The 13,660-nt window shown below is 43.7% G+C and overlaps 1 long non-coding RNA gene across 1 annotated transcript in view; it reads right to left on the reverse strand.

Annotated features, from left to right (window-relative positions):
• LOC141996849 (uncharacterized) overlaps positions 1-13,388 on the reverse strand; it is a 29,246-nt gene extending 15,858 nt beyond the window's left edge. Inside the window, exons 1-2 of the long non-coding RNA XR_012641627.1 lie at positions 13,219-13,388; positions 4,880-4,990 (exon numbers count right to left, since the gene is read on the reverse strand). This is a non-coding gene — a long non-coding RNA (uncharacterized LOC141996849). The remainder of the gene's footprint in view (positions 1-4,879; positions 4,991-13,218) is intronic.
• Positions 13,389-13,660: the final 272 nt, after the last annotated feature.

Here is a 13,660-nt window from a genome sequence, read left to right on the forward strand (position 1 = left end):
CAAAGTGCTCTTAGCTCAAGAAATTGGACAAAAAAGTACAAGAGAACAGAAGAATGGTGATGATTGAAGAAGATGCAGTGGGGCTGTGTACTGATACCATCCTACTGACTATGTCTAGCCATCTTAGTTCTCTCCTTGTAGTAATGTTGGACATGCAAAACTGTAGAAATATGCCAGGCCAGAAAATAAACTGATAAAACCAAGATCTTGCACATTTGTATCACTAAAAATATAAATAAACAGTATTTTAAATCAAAATACATTGAGAAATACAGTAGTATATTTTTCAATAATCTACGGCTAAAAAAATCAGCTACCAAACAAAAACCCTTCAGTTGCAGAAAATTATGTATTTATTTGACATGTCGCAACCAGGTCCTCAAAATAAACTCCCTTACTAAATTGTATGTGTGTGTGAGAGAGAGAGAGATGCTTATTTAATTTTTTTGGCAGAGAAAACATTTTGAACATTATAAAACCCAAGAGCTGAAATTAAATAGCTTCTGACTTTTCTGTAATGAAAATAATAGAAGAAAATGTTCTTCATCCAACCTCTAATGGTATCATGGTTTGACTTCCCTGAATGTTTTTAGAGAACGGTGGTGGTGATGGTGGTATTCCCCAAGGAATGGAAATTCTCCAAAGAGCACAGAAATAGAAAAAATTTAAAATGCAGTGATCCTAAGATAGACACCAAAGTACTCAAACATCAGCTGCGTGAACTGTATTTCTTTTAAATATATTTAGGGCACCTTTAAAGCAATTGAAATATTTCTCCACGATAAACCCCATGGCGTCTAAGGAGCTGAAATTCAATCTTGTGTGTATTCTTAAGAATCCACAATGGCTGAAAGCTCAGTTAGGGTTACTGACTGTTCAGATTGTGTGGGAATAGTGAAAAACAATAGACATTTGAAAGAAATGTGTGATTAATTATAGTAATATTGTATTTTATATACAGCCTTTCATTCAAAAGTGCTTTACAACTATATTCACACAACACTATTGAAATGAAGCCATTTCTGAAGCCAGAGGGGGCAGCCAGCTGGCATAGAACTCACTGCACAACACTAAAGATAAGGGAAATTCTTGTTTGAGTAGCTGCAACTGTGTATTCCATATTGGTATGTGCGTGCCCAGCACACGGAAGCTGGAGAACTTTGCCTAGCAGTACCTGTAGGGGCAGCACTCACACCCTGTGGCCCAAGCCCCTCCCTGGCTTTATAAAGGTGGCACGACCCTGATTCCCTGTCAGGTCCTTCTCACTGCCCACGGCTAGAGTCTGAGCTCAAGGTGGTGTTTCCACCTCACATTTTCAGCCTGTTTCCAGAGAGTGTTTTCCCCTCTGGGTATGTTAGTTTAGTAGTACCTTAGGTTTAGTTTAGTGTTACAGTAGTTGTCTGCCTGTGTGATGCCATCCCCTGGCTTCAAGCATTGTCCATCATGTGTGGTGGTGGGGGGGGGAACCATCCCCAAGAGTGATCTCCACACGAGGTGCTTGTTGTGCCTTGGTGAGGGTCATAGGAAGGAATGGTGCTCCATCTGTAAATCGTTCAAGAAGACGACTAGGGGTCAAGAGACTTACGGATGAAGCAGCACCTTCCCAGGAGGCCACAAGGCCTGCTTCCTCACTGGGGCCCTCATCTGCCCAGTAGTCACCTTTGAAATCTGCAAGTGATGGCACTCCATGTTTGGACCCTGCTGTCTCTTCCAAGAGAGAGAGGAGTCATTGTCCCTCCTCTGGTGTGGCAAGGAAGAGGTCCCATAAGGCTAATCAGGACCACTCCAGGGCCTGGAAAAACCATTCCTCATCTTCTAACAAGAGTGCTGCCTGGCACTGTACTCCTTCCAGCACACTAGAGGAAGCAGCTCCATCTAACCACTCCCCAGTACTTTGCCGAAATCAGCAAGAGTTTATATGTTGACTCCAGTTCCAGCTGTGGGGCATCCATTGAGTCCTGTGCTGACTGTCTCCATGGCAGTGGCCTATTAGGTGGCTACAGACCTGCTTTGCTTCTCAGTCCGTGTCTGTCCACTAGTTCAGGAGTTTTCCAGTGCTGTATTTTCTACTGCTTCATCCTTCATTGCCCCCGATCACCTTGTGTTGCAGAGCTTACAGGTGTATCACCGCCCACGTCTCAGGCTGTGGAACTGAATTTGACGCTGTGCCGGGCACTGAAGGCTCCCTCAGTGTGGGAATGCCCCTTGGCATCGTCAGTGGCCTGGCAGCAGATCCCATCATTGAGCTCAGTACCAGAGCAAGATCACTGGTGCTGTTGGTGGTTCCTGTTCCTGAATCACCAGAGTGACAAGCGACTGCTGAGCCTGTTCCATATGGGTCTTGAGGGTTATCTCGACCAGATCCTGTGATTCAAAAACAGGATCCATCATTGTCATTGCAAACTGCTTCTTTGTCCTCTTCCAGCTGACCCTACCGTGCCAGCCTCCTCCTCTCCCTCAATGCCCAAGGACTTTAAGGCATATCAGGGCCACCTTAGGCATATGGCTGCTACCTTAGGTATCCAGGCTGAATTTCTGCAGGAGAATATGCATAAACTGCTGGATAGTTTCCAACTCTCAGCTTGAGGGAGAGTAGCGCTCTAATAAATGAGTCTTTCACGGAGCCCGCAAATGCCCTCTTGAATACTTCCACCTCCTAGTCTTCCACGTCAAAGCGTGTGGAGAAGTGATTTGTTTCTTGAGGGTGTTGTAGTCCGGGCTCCCGGACTGGTGCTTTTCACCTGAGCTGGGAATCAACACTTCTGTATGCCTTTCCTCCAATTTCAATCATCCCACGAGTCACTCTCAAGCTGAAACTGGATCATGTCAGGCCCATTCTTATTGTTCCAGTGTGGCAAGAAAACGTTTCTCCAACATCCTCACATTAGCAGTTCAGCCTCCCATATCTTTTCCTTTTGACCCAACCTCCTTACAGAGCATCAGAGTCAGATTTCACATCCAGCACTCAACTCCCTGTATCTCACAACATTAATGCTGCATGGTTAGATGAGGAGGAGGGACGATGTTCAGAGGTGGTCTGGCAAATCTTGTTTAATAGGCCGCTCTGGTGGACAGCTTTCTATTTGGCCAAATGGAAGTGGTTCTCAATGTGTTTGTTGGCCTGAGGAGTTCAACAAAAGATGGCTTGTATCAAAGACATCTTGGAGTACATGTTAGGCCTTCAGTCTTTTGGTCTGGCACTTAGTATGTTGAGTGCACCTGGCCGCGAAGTCAGTATTTCATATACCCATCCATGGGAAGTTGGTACTTTTAGTGCATATAGTTCCATGGTAGTGAGATTCTTGAAACCAGTTACTCGTCTCCATCCTGTATCATGACAGCATAAAAGGTAGCTCAGACTGTGCCTCCACAAAAGCTGTGAGCTCACTCTACAAGAGCTCGGGTGACATTAACAGCATTTCTAAATGACATTCTTATATTGGACATCTGCACAGTGGCCACTTGATTCTCTGCACATATGTTTACTGATCACTATACTATTATGCTTATGCTCAAATAAATTGGTTAGTCTCTAAGGTGCCACAAGTACTCCTTTTCTTTTTGCGAATACAGACTAACACGGCTGTTACTCTGAAACCTATACTATTACTACGGCTTCCAGATCAGATACAAATTTTGGGAAGGCAATCCTGCAGTTCTAGTTTAAATAGACTCTGAGCCCCACTTCCTCCAAGTATTTCTCGAGAATCCCCTGCATGGAATACATGGCTACCTTTACTTGAAGAAGAAAAAACGTTTACTTACCTGTATAGTAACTGATTCAAGACATGATGCAGATGTGTATTCCACAATTCACCCTCCTTTTCCTCTGCATCTGAGTCTGTACTCTTGACATCCAGTGCAAAGGAACTAATGGGGGCTGGAGCAGCACCACCCTTATATATCCAGAGGAGGGGCTACCGGGTGTGCATGCTGTTCCTACAGGTACTACTAGGCAAAGTTCTCTGGCTTCACTGTGCTCGGCACACTCACACCTACTCAGAATACACATCTGTATCACCTCTCGAAAAACAATAGTAACAATAGGTTATAACCAGGCTTTTTTTAGGCTGTAGACAGCAGGGCAAACACTTACTCTTCAAAAAGATCTCACCTAGAAGATACTTTCTTGTTCATGGGGAGTACATCTTCTACGGAATACCTTTGGAAGAAGAGTTGAATTGTTCATGATGGGACTTTCAGTCCAAGGCAGATTTGTGAAGTTGGGCCATGTGTACCTGCACATGTGCATTTGTGTGTTAACAGATGTTTAACTACCTATGCCCATGTATAGACAGTGAGAATGAAATCCTAGTCCCATTGAAGTCCATAGCAGAACTCCCATTGACTCTAATCAGGCAGGATTTCACTCCCAATTTGTGCTTACATGTTAGACACACAAATGTGTATGCAATTTTGTTTGCTTTAGATTAAAAATTCTGACTTGTGGGGTTTAAAGCCTGAAGGTTAGAGAAAAAAGCTACCCTCCAATCCATTTCTGTACTTTTTTCTCTTGTTTTAATTAATTTCTTCTTCTAGATCAAGCAAACCCCAGTAATTAAGACCAGGATTTAATTTAGACATGGGTAGAAAAAATGTGGGCTGCAAAACATTTTTGCCTTATTTTTAAATAGTTATTTTCCAAGGGCAATTTAAGTTACTACTTCCAGCAGCAAGTTGGTATCAGATCCACTGTTCACTCATCACTAGAGTTATTTGAAATTTTTCAAATGAAAAAGTATTTTTATTGGAAAATGGTCCTTGTTGGAAAATGGGAAAAAGCTGCAAAAAATTGACTTAAAAAAATATTCCAGGGAATTTTGCTTTCCCTGGAATGAAGGATCTCTTACCCCATTCGCCATTCTCTAGTAGGCCTCACCATTACTGCAGCATCCAAAAGGTCCTCTTCTTCCCTCAAGGGAATCTTCTTGTGTGTATCCCTGCGCCCCGATGAATCTTTGGCCTGATGGGGAACTCTCCCTCCTTCTCCCTGGATTACATCAAAAGAGGTATCATCCAGGGGCAATTCAATAAAAGTATCTGCTATCCACTTTTAAATTCAGTAGAAGAAGTCATTCCCATGTCAGGATGTTATGTGACAACCTGAACATGGAGAACTCCCTGGTAATTCCCAAGATCCCAGTTGACTGGAGTCAGATTCCAGAACTGGGAAGGGATGGTAAAAGAATGCAGTATTGCCAATCCCAAATACTCAATCATGTCAGGATAAAAATAAATAAATCATGAGCTTTTAAAAAAATAAATGGTGAGGGTCCTCTGTTGATGTTAGGTCTTTAGCTGCAACTGGAGCTTTAAGAAAAACACACAATTTTGTGAGACTTTTGTGATTCAAATAGTGAGATTTAGTGACACTGAGAATGCTAATGTTCTACAAAGCTTCAGTGTACTGCTGCCGTCTGGGACTGGGCTTTAAGAAAATGAGATGGCATACTATAGTTAGGAAATGTCCTGCTGAATGAATAACAAGTTATGAGTCTTCTGTTGCAAATTGTACTCATGTGAGTAATTCTTTTAGATTCACTGAGCTATGCCAGTGACTACAGGCTGCAGAATTACACCATACATTTGAATGATTTTAATTAGTGACTTTTGGTGCATATCTACATCTATATAAAATTTAAATGTACAAAATGCAAATTTTTAGAGAAATATTTCAAATATCCCAATTATAAATCATTTATTATGGTGAACCCCATTGCAGTAGAAATTATCTTAAAGAACAAAATGAGGAACATTTTGTAATGAAGGATTCCATATAAATGTCTTTCCATTTATCTTAGCTCTGGGTGCATGCCTGAGCAGAATGTCAAATGGCCAAATTGATGCAGAAAAGCTATATTATAAAAAATGTCATATTTCTGAGGACTCCAATGTAGGCAAATGATTTTTTTTCATCAACAAAAGTGGCAAAAGTCCTTGTAACTCTTCTTTGTTATATGTTTTGTGTGACATTTAACTTTTTTGCATCATTATATTGTATTTTACATTCCTCATTCTGCATGATGTTGTATAGAAACGGCAGAAAACCCATATTTCTTCAGACACTGACCTTAGGTGGTGAGATTCAAAGTAATGAACATTCAAACACAATTTGAACTTTAACTTATAAGGATTGTGAGTTAATCAATATTACTTTCCAGAAAAGGTCACGAGATGAGACAGGTGCTTGAATAAAATAAATGCATTTGGGCTAGCTGTATCTCATAATAGTCCCACACTCTTCCACTTCTAGGGATTTTGTTAACATTTTTTCTAATAATCATAAATGTTCAGTTTTAAAAATTGGATGCTCTCTATGCCATTATATTATAGTATTTCTGTATAACAGTGTGATGCTAGATAATTTAAATATTGTAGTTTCAGTTCCCTGCATATGATCATCTGAAGATTAAGTGCAGCTGGAATTACAGTAACATACCACAGTGATAAGAAATAGGTCTGACTTAATTTTTGTGTGTGTATTAAAAAGAATTCCCTGCATTTTATGATGCACATTGATTGCACAGTGGGAGTGCACTCTCCCCAGTGTAGAAGGTCTGCACAAACTTTTGTGTATTTTTATTCACAGATGTGTAGTGGTCTAGGGTAGCGCATGCCAAAACTCAAGTATTTTGGCTCACCAGAAGAATCTGAGTTTTTTGTCTGCCTTATTTTAAACCAGGGAGAGGAATCTGAGCAAGGAAGATGTGGAGACCAGTAGCTTCACAACTAGCAGCAGAGGGTGATCTTTGACCAAGCTTCCTGAAGCTTCATTTGACCAGTGTGACAGGGTCAGGCCAGATGGCTACAGGAGAGTAATTTATTTTTATTTTATTTATTTTTTTTTTACAAACTGGTGGAGTTTTATTACTTGATTAATACAATAGCACATTATACAGTCAGAGTCCCAGCCCTGCCCTGCCCCCCACCCTCCCCAAGAGAAACAATTATAAAGTTCGTGGAAGGATAAAAAGGAGAAACGGTTCTGTTCTGCAGTGTTGTGATGGCCGAAGCAGTTACCTACGGCTTTCCTCGCAAGCTGCCAGTGGAGCACTCACTCGGTGCTTAGACACACCCCGCCCCTACCTGCTAGATGCAAGTGAATGCCACTTCCCTCCCTCCCTACCAACAGGCCCCACTGGGACATGGCACAGGCTCCATTTCACAAGAACACATGCATTTGGGTAGGATGGTTAGCATGAAAGTGCCATCTGGGCAGCGGAAGGCAGGAGCATGGCTAGTGCAGGTGCTTGAAGATTCCTCAAGGTTCAAGTTCTACCAGATAAACACACAGATCATTTAAGACAAGGTCACAGTGGGGAGGAAAAAAACAACCCAAAACACTAAACTAAACCCGGCACGGAGATCCCAGGTAGGCATGACGCTCGTCTGGTCTGTGGGCCGGCTGGCCACCCACCTAGCGCTTGGAGAGCTCATGTGATAGCCAGTCCAGTCCGTCATAGAGACCAGTGCCCTGGGTTGCACAAGTTGCTTGCACATACCAGGTTCTGCTGCGGAGTGTCTGCAGGCCCAGCAGAGTAATAGAAGGCAGATATATTAGCCCCAGGCTAAGTAGGTCCCTTTTCCCTGAGTAAGGTAACAGGGAAGGTTCCAGAACAATCAGGAACCTTCTGGAGACAATTAAGACAGGCTGATTAGAACACCTGCATCCAATCAAGAAGCTGCTAGAATCAATTAAGGCAGGCTAATCAGGGCCCCTGGTTTTAAAAAGGAGCTCACTTCAGTTTGTGGTGTGCGTGTGAGGAGCTGGAAGCAAGAGGCACTAGGAGCTGAGAGTGAGAACGCGGACTGTTGGAGGACTGAGGTGTACAAGCATTATCGGACACCAGGAGGAACGTCCTATGGTGAGGATAAAGCAGGTGTTGGGAGGAGGTCATGGGGAAGTAGCCCAGGGAGTTGTAGCTGTTACACAGCTGTTCCAGGAGGCACTCTAGACAGCTGCATTCCACGGGGCCCTGGGCTGGAACCCGGAGTAGAGGGCGGGCCCGGGTTCCCCCCAAATCCTCCCAACTCCTGGTCAGACACAGGAGGAGTCGACCTGGACTGTGGGTTCAGAAAAATGGCCAAGCTGAGGGCTGCCGTGAAGCGCTTATTGGCGGATTTGCTCGCCTTGGAGCAAGACCCACCAAGGTAGAGGAGGAACTTTGTCACACCAGACACATAGACTTTTTGTTTTGGACTTCTAAATTTGGGGTAATCAGTATCTGGGCTCTGAGGTAAGGGCTTTTAAACTGTTGTCTAAGTGCTCCTTTCATGGGGCTTTATTAAAGGGAGACTTACTTATGTTTTGGCTTCTGTTTGTGCTGATCTAAGTAAGCAAACTTGCTAACACCCAGTTTTGGTAAAACAAGGTGAGAAGCACCTTCTGGGCCACCCCTGGCCAGCCAGGGATGCACAGGAGTGCCCCATCCCCTCAATACTTTATAAGGGCCAGGTTGTGAACAGCACTTACTCCCATTGTTGACAGTTGGCCTCACTGACTTTAATGGCACTGTTCAAGGTGAGTCACAACTTGTAAATGTGAGCAAGGGGTTGCAATCTGGCTCTAAATGTTTGCTAGTTAATAGCCCTGAATGTAAAGTATGCTTGTTAATTTTAAATATAAAGGGTAATCAAGTGAACATTAATAGGCTAATAAGTGTTGATAATATGTTTGCCATTTATCACGTTAGTAGTAATGGTGTGGTGCAAAGAGGAGAAATGCATATTAAAAGTCCGTTAAAAGGAAATAATCTTCAAAATGCTGTGTAAAGTCTATCATTCTGAAGAGACTATGATTAAATTCAGGACAATATATCTGTCACTTAGTTTACTGTTGTATAAGCCTTCTGCACTTGGTGAGTAAGTATTTTAGAGTTTAAAAACAGAGACACATTTCAGAGATATCATTTTGGAGACTGTCAGCACATTTCATCTATTTAATAGAATAATTCAGAAACATGCATTATCAAAAAGTATATTAAAGCGTAAAGATCAGTGTAAACAATGCCCCTGATGTGCCTTGGCATGTTTCTTTTTTCATTATTGCAGTCTTGAAATACACTAAGTAATTTAATTCTTTCAAGCTGCATTGTTTAGATAGGATGACTGCATCAGATATTTTCTTGCCTTTAACGGCCACTGGGATTGCCATTGTCGAAGAGAACAGCTGTGCTGCCTGTTAAACAGTTTTCTTACAGCGTCTAGCTACCCAAATGGAAAAGGTGTGTGTGTGTTCCTGATCTTTCAGCCTAATACTGGATCTGCTTTCATCTTCGAGCATGAATGCACAGGAACAAAATGAAATGTTTAACAAAAAGGTATTTTTTCTTTCCAAAGCAAATTCATTCATCCATTCTCTTTTTCCTTCTCACTCTCTCTCTCTTTCTATATATCTCTTGTTTTTGTACCACTGAGAAGGAAAGGTAACATGCAGGCAAACGGATCCTATTCTTCTGATATTAACAATTATTAAAATGGTTCATTCTAGTGCATTGTGTGCTCTTTTTCTTTTGCATTTTCTTATTTTGCAAACCTCTGAAAATAGATCCTTTAGAAAAATAGTGAACACGACAAGTGAGATGATTCAAGAACTGTTAATTCTGATTTCTTATTTAAAGAGCCATTTAGTTCAAAATAGAGGGGAACCTGGTATAGTTGTTTACCTTTTAATGAATATTTCTATTGGGAGCAGAGAAATTTGTTATCCACCTTTGCTTTATTGCTGAGGGAACACAAAAGGTATTTAAAGTTTGTTTTGTGGGTATTTTTAAGGATGTCACGATAAGTGCCAAAAGGACTAAGGAGCTCAACTACCATAAGCTCTTTCCCGCTTTTAATGCTCATTTTCCTCGTATACTAAGTATTTGTCATTCAAAGTATGGTAGAGGCTGGAGTGAAAACAGTAGAACATTCTAACACTGTCGCTATCAGGCATAGTCTCTGGTAGAGGGGAATTAGCATGTTCGGTGATTTTGTTTCTATTTCTAGTACACTGAAATATTACTACAGCTCCAGCTGTCAGGCAGCTTTGGACATCTGTCCCCTCCCTTTGTGTTCAAGCACCAAACAGGTCACACAGAGAAGGCAAGTAGAAGAGAAAACTTGTACCTGAAGTCACTTGATAAGTGAATCTTGTAGCCCACACCTCTAATACAGCTCTCTGGCTCAAGGAAAAAGAATGGTTGATGAATTATCTGTGAGGCAGGCTTGGTGGGATGTTCATACATCATTCATTTGGAAAATCTTAGCCATGTTGAGACAGCAGGGCAGGTTGTTGCAAATTTTTGCACTTGAATTTGGATTCCAAATAAATCAATACTTGTAATTGCTATCTATGAATGGGAAATAGGGCAAGTGACCTGAAAGGAAAGATCCTGTGTTCCAACGCACTTGGCATCATTTTTGCTATAATTCGTTAGGGTATGGTAAATAGAAACCACTTGGCCTCATCACATTAAGAGACAGATTGTGCCTTGATTGCGGGGAGGGAGGCATGAGAAGCAACTTCCTGTCTCGGAGCTGGCTCCTGCACAGAGGCACAAAGGTGCTGGAGCACTTAGGCCCCAAAGGATGTGTCTACACAGCCCATGGAAATGAATCTCCTGGGCTCCGTCAACAGCTGTGGGCTAGCAGGGCTAACATTCTTTTAAAAAAAAAAAAAGCTGTGTAGACAGCTCTTTGAAGTTGCAGTTCTGGCTCTGAAGTCTAAGGAGAGGGGTGGGCTTCAGAGCCCAAGCCACAACATCAAAGAGTTGTCTACACAGCTATATTTTCAGTACTAGCACAAGCCCTATTACCTCAAGTCTGTTGAGCCAGGCTGGGAGTCTCACTTGCGCATGTAGATGGATCCCTACATGCCAGCTGCCTGACATGGGACAGAGTCATGGCTTCATCCCCACGGCCTAAGCAGAGGAGTTAGCCAGATGCAGGGAGAGTTGAGCATGCTGTACCCTCTGCAAGGCTGATGTGTTGCCCAGGAAGCTGCAGGAGAAATTGTCCCGGATGTGTGGGACAAAAGACATGAGGCAAGGTATGTGGTTTAATTAGGCTGCAACTTTAACTGAATTCATCCGGGAGTTAAATGTCAATAACTTGCACAGAGCAGGCCATCATGTCGTCTTTATGGGTTTCTATGTGGTGGAGGACTACCATCAGCTCCTCAGTCCTCTACACCTGGTTTCCAGCCCATTGGAGGGGCCCTATAGGAGGGTTAAGGACAGGGAAAGTGGGTTGTCTCCTCACTGTACTAGACATTAGGAGCCCCAGTCTTGTTCCCCAGCTGCTTTAGGGGATGACTTTCCCTTAGTCCACTTGCAGTTCATCAGGGACCTTTATCACATCTGTAATGAATATCTGTCCTGAAGAGGCCCCAGTAATTAGCTTCGCTCTTTTTCTGCCCCTCTTCCTATAGCCTCCCTATCCCTGCTGGGTTCCCAAATAGTTAATAATTCCCTCCATAACATCAGCCAAAAATCTATGCCATCCCTGGTCGGAAAAGTATACCCCATCATCCCCGCTTGGCTCTGGTACCAAATATGATATTTCTGATGGATAATAACTGATCCTCCCCCTTCTGGGTGATTCACACCTCTTCTGGCCTCGTCAACCAATGGAGCTCTGTAGATGCCCCACTATATCCTCTGCCGCATCATCTCAGACTGTTCACGATCACCCGTGGGGAAAAGGTCCTGGATCTGCCCTAAATCTCCCTGGGCCCCAGTGATTAAGTCAACCCCCTTACAAAATCCCAAACATCATTTCAGATGGCTGCTTCATGGCACGCTCCCCTTGCCATGCCAACTCAGAATTGCCTCACTCCTGAGGCCCAGTTGTGGACCTCCGTGGGAGCTGGCTGCCCAGCTGTAGGCCCAGTGCATGGTAGTGTACCCACAGATCCGAACACTGATGCTCAGGCCCTGCTCTCTTGTTCCTGAAAACCAGGAAAATGAGCACATACACATGGCTGGACTCTCATTCTCACCTGAAGGCCTCATACATCCTGTATGTATTTGAATACCAGGAACCAATTACCTGTATCAAGCATGGTGCAATTTCATGATGGGCTGTCACCAACCTTTTCCACTTGTGTAATTTAGCTCCTACCTCAGGGGTGGCCAACCTGAGCCTGAGAAGGAACCGGGGGGGAGTGAGGGCATGGCAGGCTGAGGGGAGGAGGTGGGAAGGAGTGGGGACAGGGCCTGTGGCAGAGCCAGGGAGCGCAGTGAGCACCCCCCGGCACATTGGAAAGTTGGCGCCTGTAGCTCCAGCCCCGGAGTCGGTGCCTATACAAGGAGCCGCATATTAACTTCCAAAGAGCAGCATGTGGCTCCGGAGCCACAGGTTGGCCACCCCTATACTAGCCGATTTACCCATATCATGGCATTGTCCACTTGGCAAGGCCTTGCTGCTCCACTGGACCCGACTCCCCTCCTAATATTTGTCCTACCCCTTTCTATTACAGGCAGCACCTCAAGGCTGCTAAATACATATGTTGGGTGTTTCCCACACTCAGACAGGAATCCCTCACTAGGCAACATTCAACAGTAACTAATAAAACCTAGATCTTATAGCACTTTAATCAAACACTGTACAAAGGAGGTCAGTATCATTATCCCCATTTTACAGATGGGGGAACTAAGGTACAGAGGGGGTGAAGTGACTTTCCCACAGTCACCCAGCAGGCCAGTGGCCAAGCTGGGAATAGCACTCAGGTCTCCTGAGTCCTAGTGTAGTGCTGTCGACACTAGTTCACACTGCCAGTTCCCCACTTTCAGCTGGGGTCTTATCTGCAGCAACATTCAGCTATGCCTCAGTTTGCCCAATTTTGGCTGGGGTCTCCAAACACGAGGGGGGACTCAGGCTGAAGGTACAGGGTTTATATACCCTCCTCAGATGCACAGGGACCAGTGGCTTTACTTGAACCGCTCAGGCCTACTCACTGTTCAGGTGATCTCCCCCCCCCCTTTTCCTCCTTCACCCACCTTGGCAACCCCTTCTCCCAATCACCAAAATCGTAAACACTTCACTAAAATCACCAAAATCGTAAACACATCTTTTCCCCCATCTATACAGAGAAGGCCCCTCCTTGGTTATTGCTGTGGGAGTCGGGGGAGGAGGATGCAGTCTGGGTTGAGTCAGCCAGAGTTCCACGTGGAGATTCCAGCCTAGTCTTCCCTTGCCCCCCACCCTGCCCCTTCACACACCCTTTTAACATACCTGAGATCACCACTGCAGTTTGCATAATGGCAAGATGCTTTTAGTTTTAAGCAGAACTCCATAGATACAAGTGCATACTTCTTCACACTTGGAGCTTCCTGGAGTAGAACTGTTGTTCTAATCTGAGTTACAAGGAGTTTGTCTGGAATTGTTTAGAGGTGGACTTTTTGTGTAATGAGCAAGCCCACAAGTAACAATTCAACTTGAAAGCCTGAGATAAGCAGGGACACTGCTGGGGCACATTATGTGCCAGGATATTTGAAGTGTACTTTTATACAACATGCTATGCTGTTATGTTTCAAGTTTCTTCTACAAAGAAGGGCTGGGGAAGGAGGCCTGCTTTTGAAGCTATTTCAGGTCAGAGCAGGACAATCTACTTTGAGCCTTAGGATACCCCTTTGAAGATTTTTGATCCTTCTGGTTGATAATTTATCATCAGCCT

The sequence above is a fragment of the Natator depressus genome, chromosome 12 (assembly GCF_965152275.1).
Source record: "Natator depressus isolate rNatDep1 chromosome 12, rNatDep2.hap1, whole genome shotgun sequence".
NCBI lineage: Eukaryota > Metazoa > Chordata > Testudines > Cheloniidae > Natator > Natator depressus.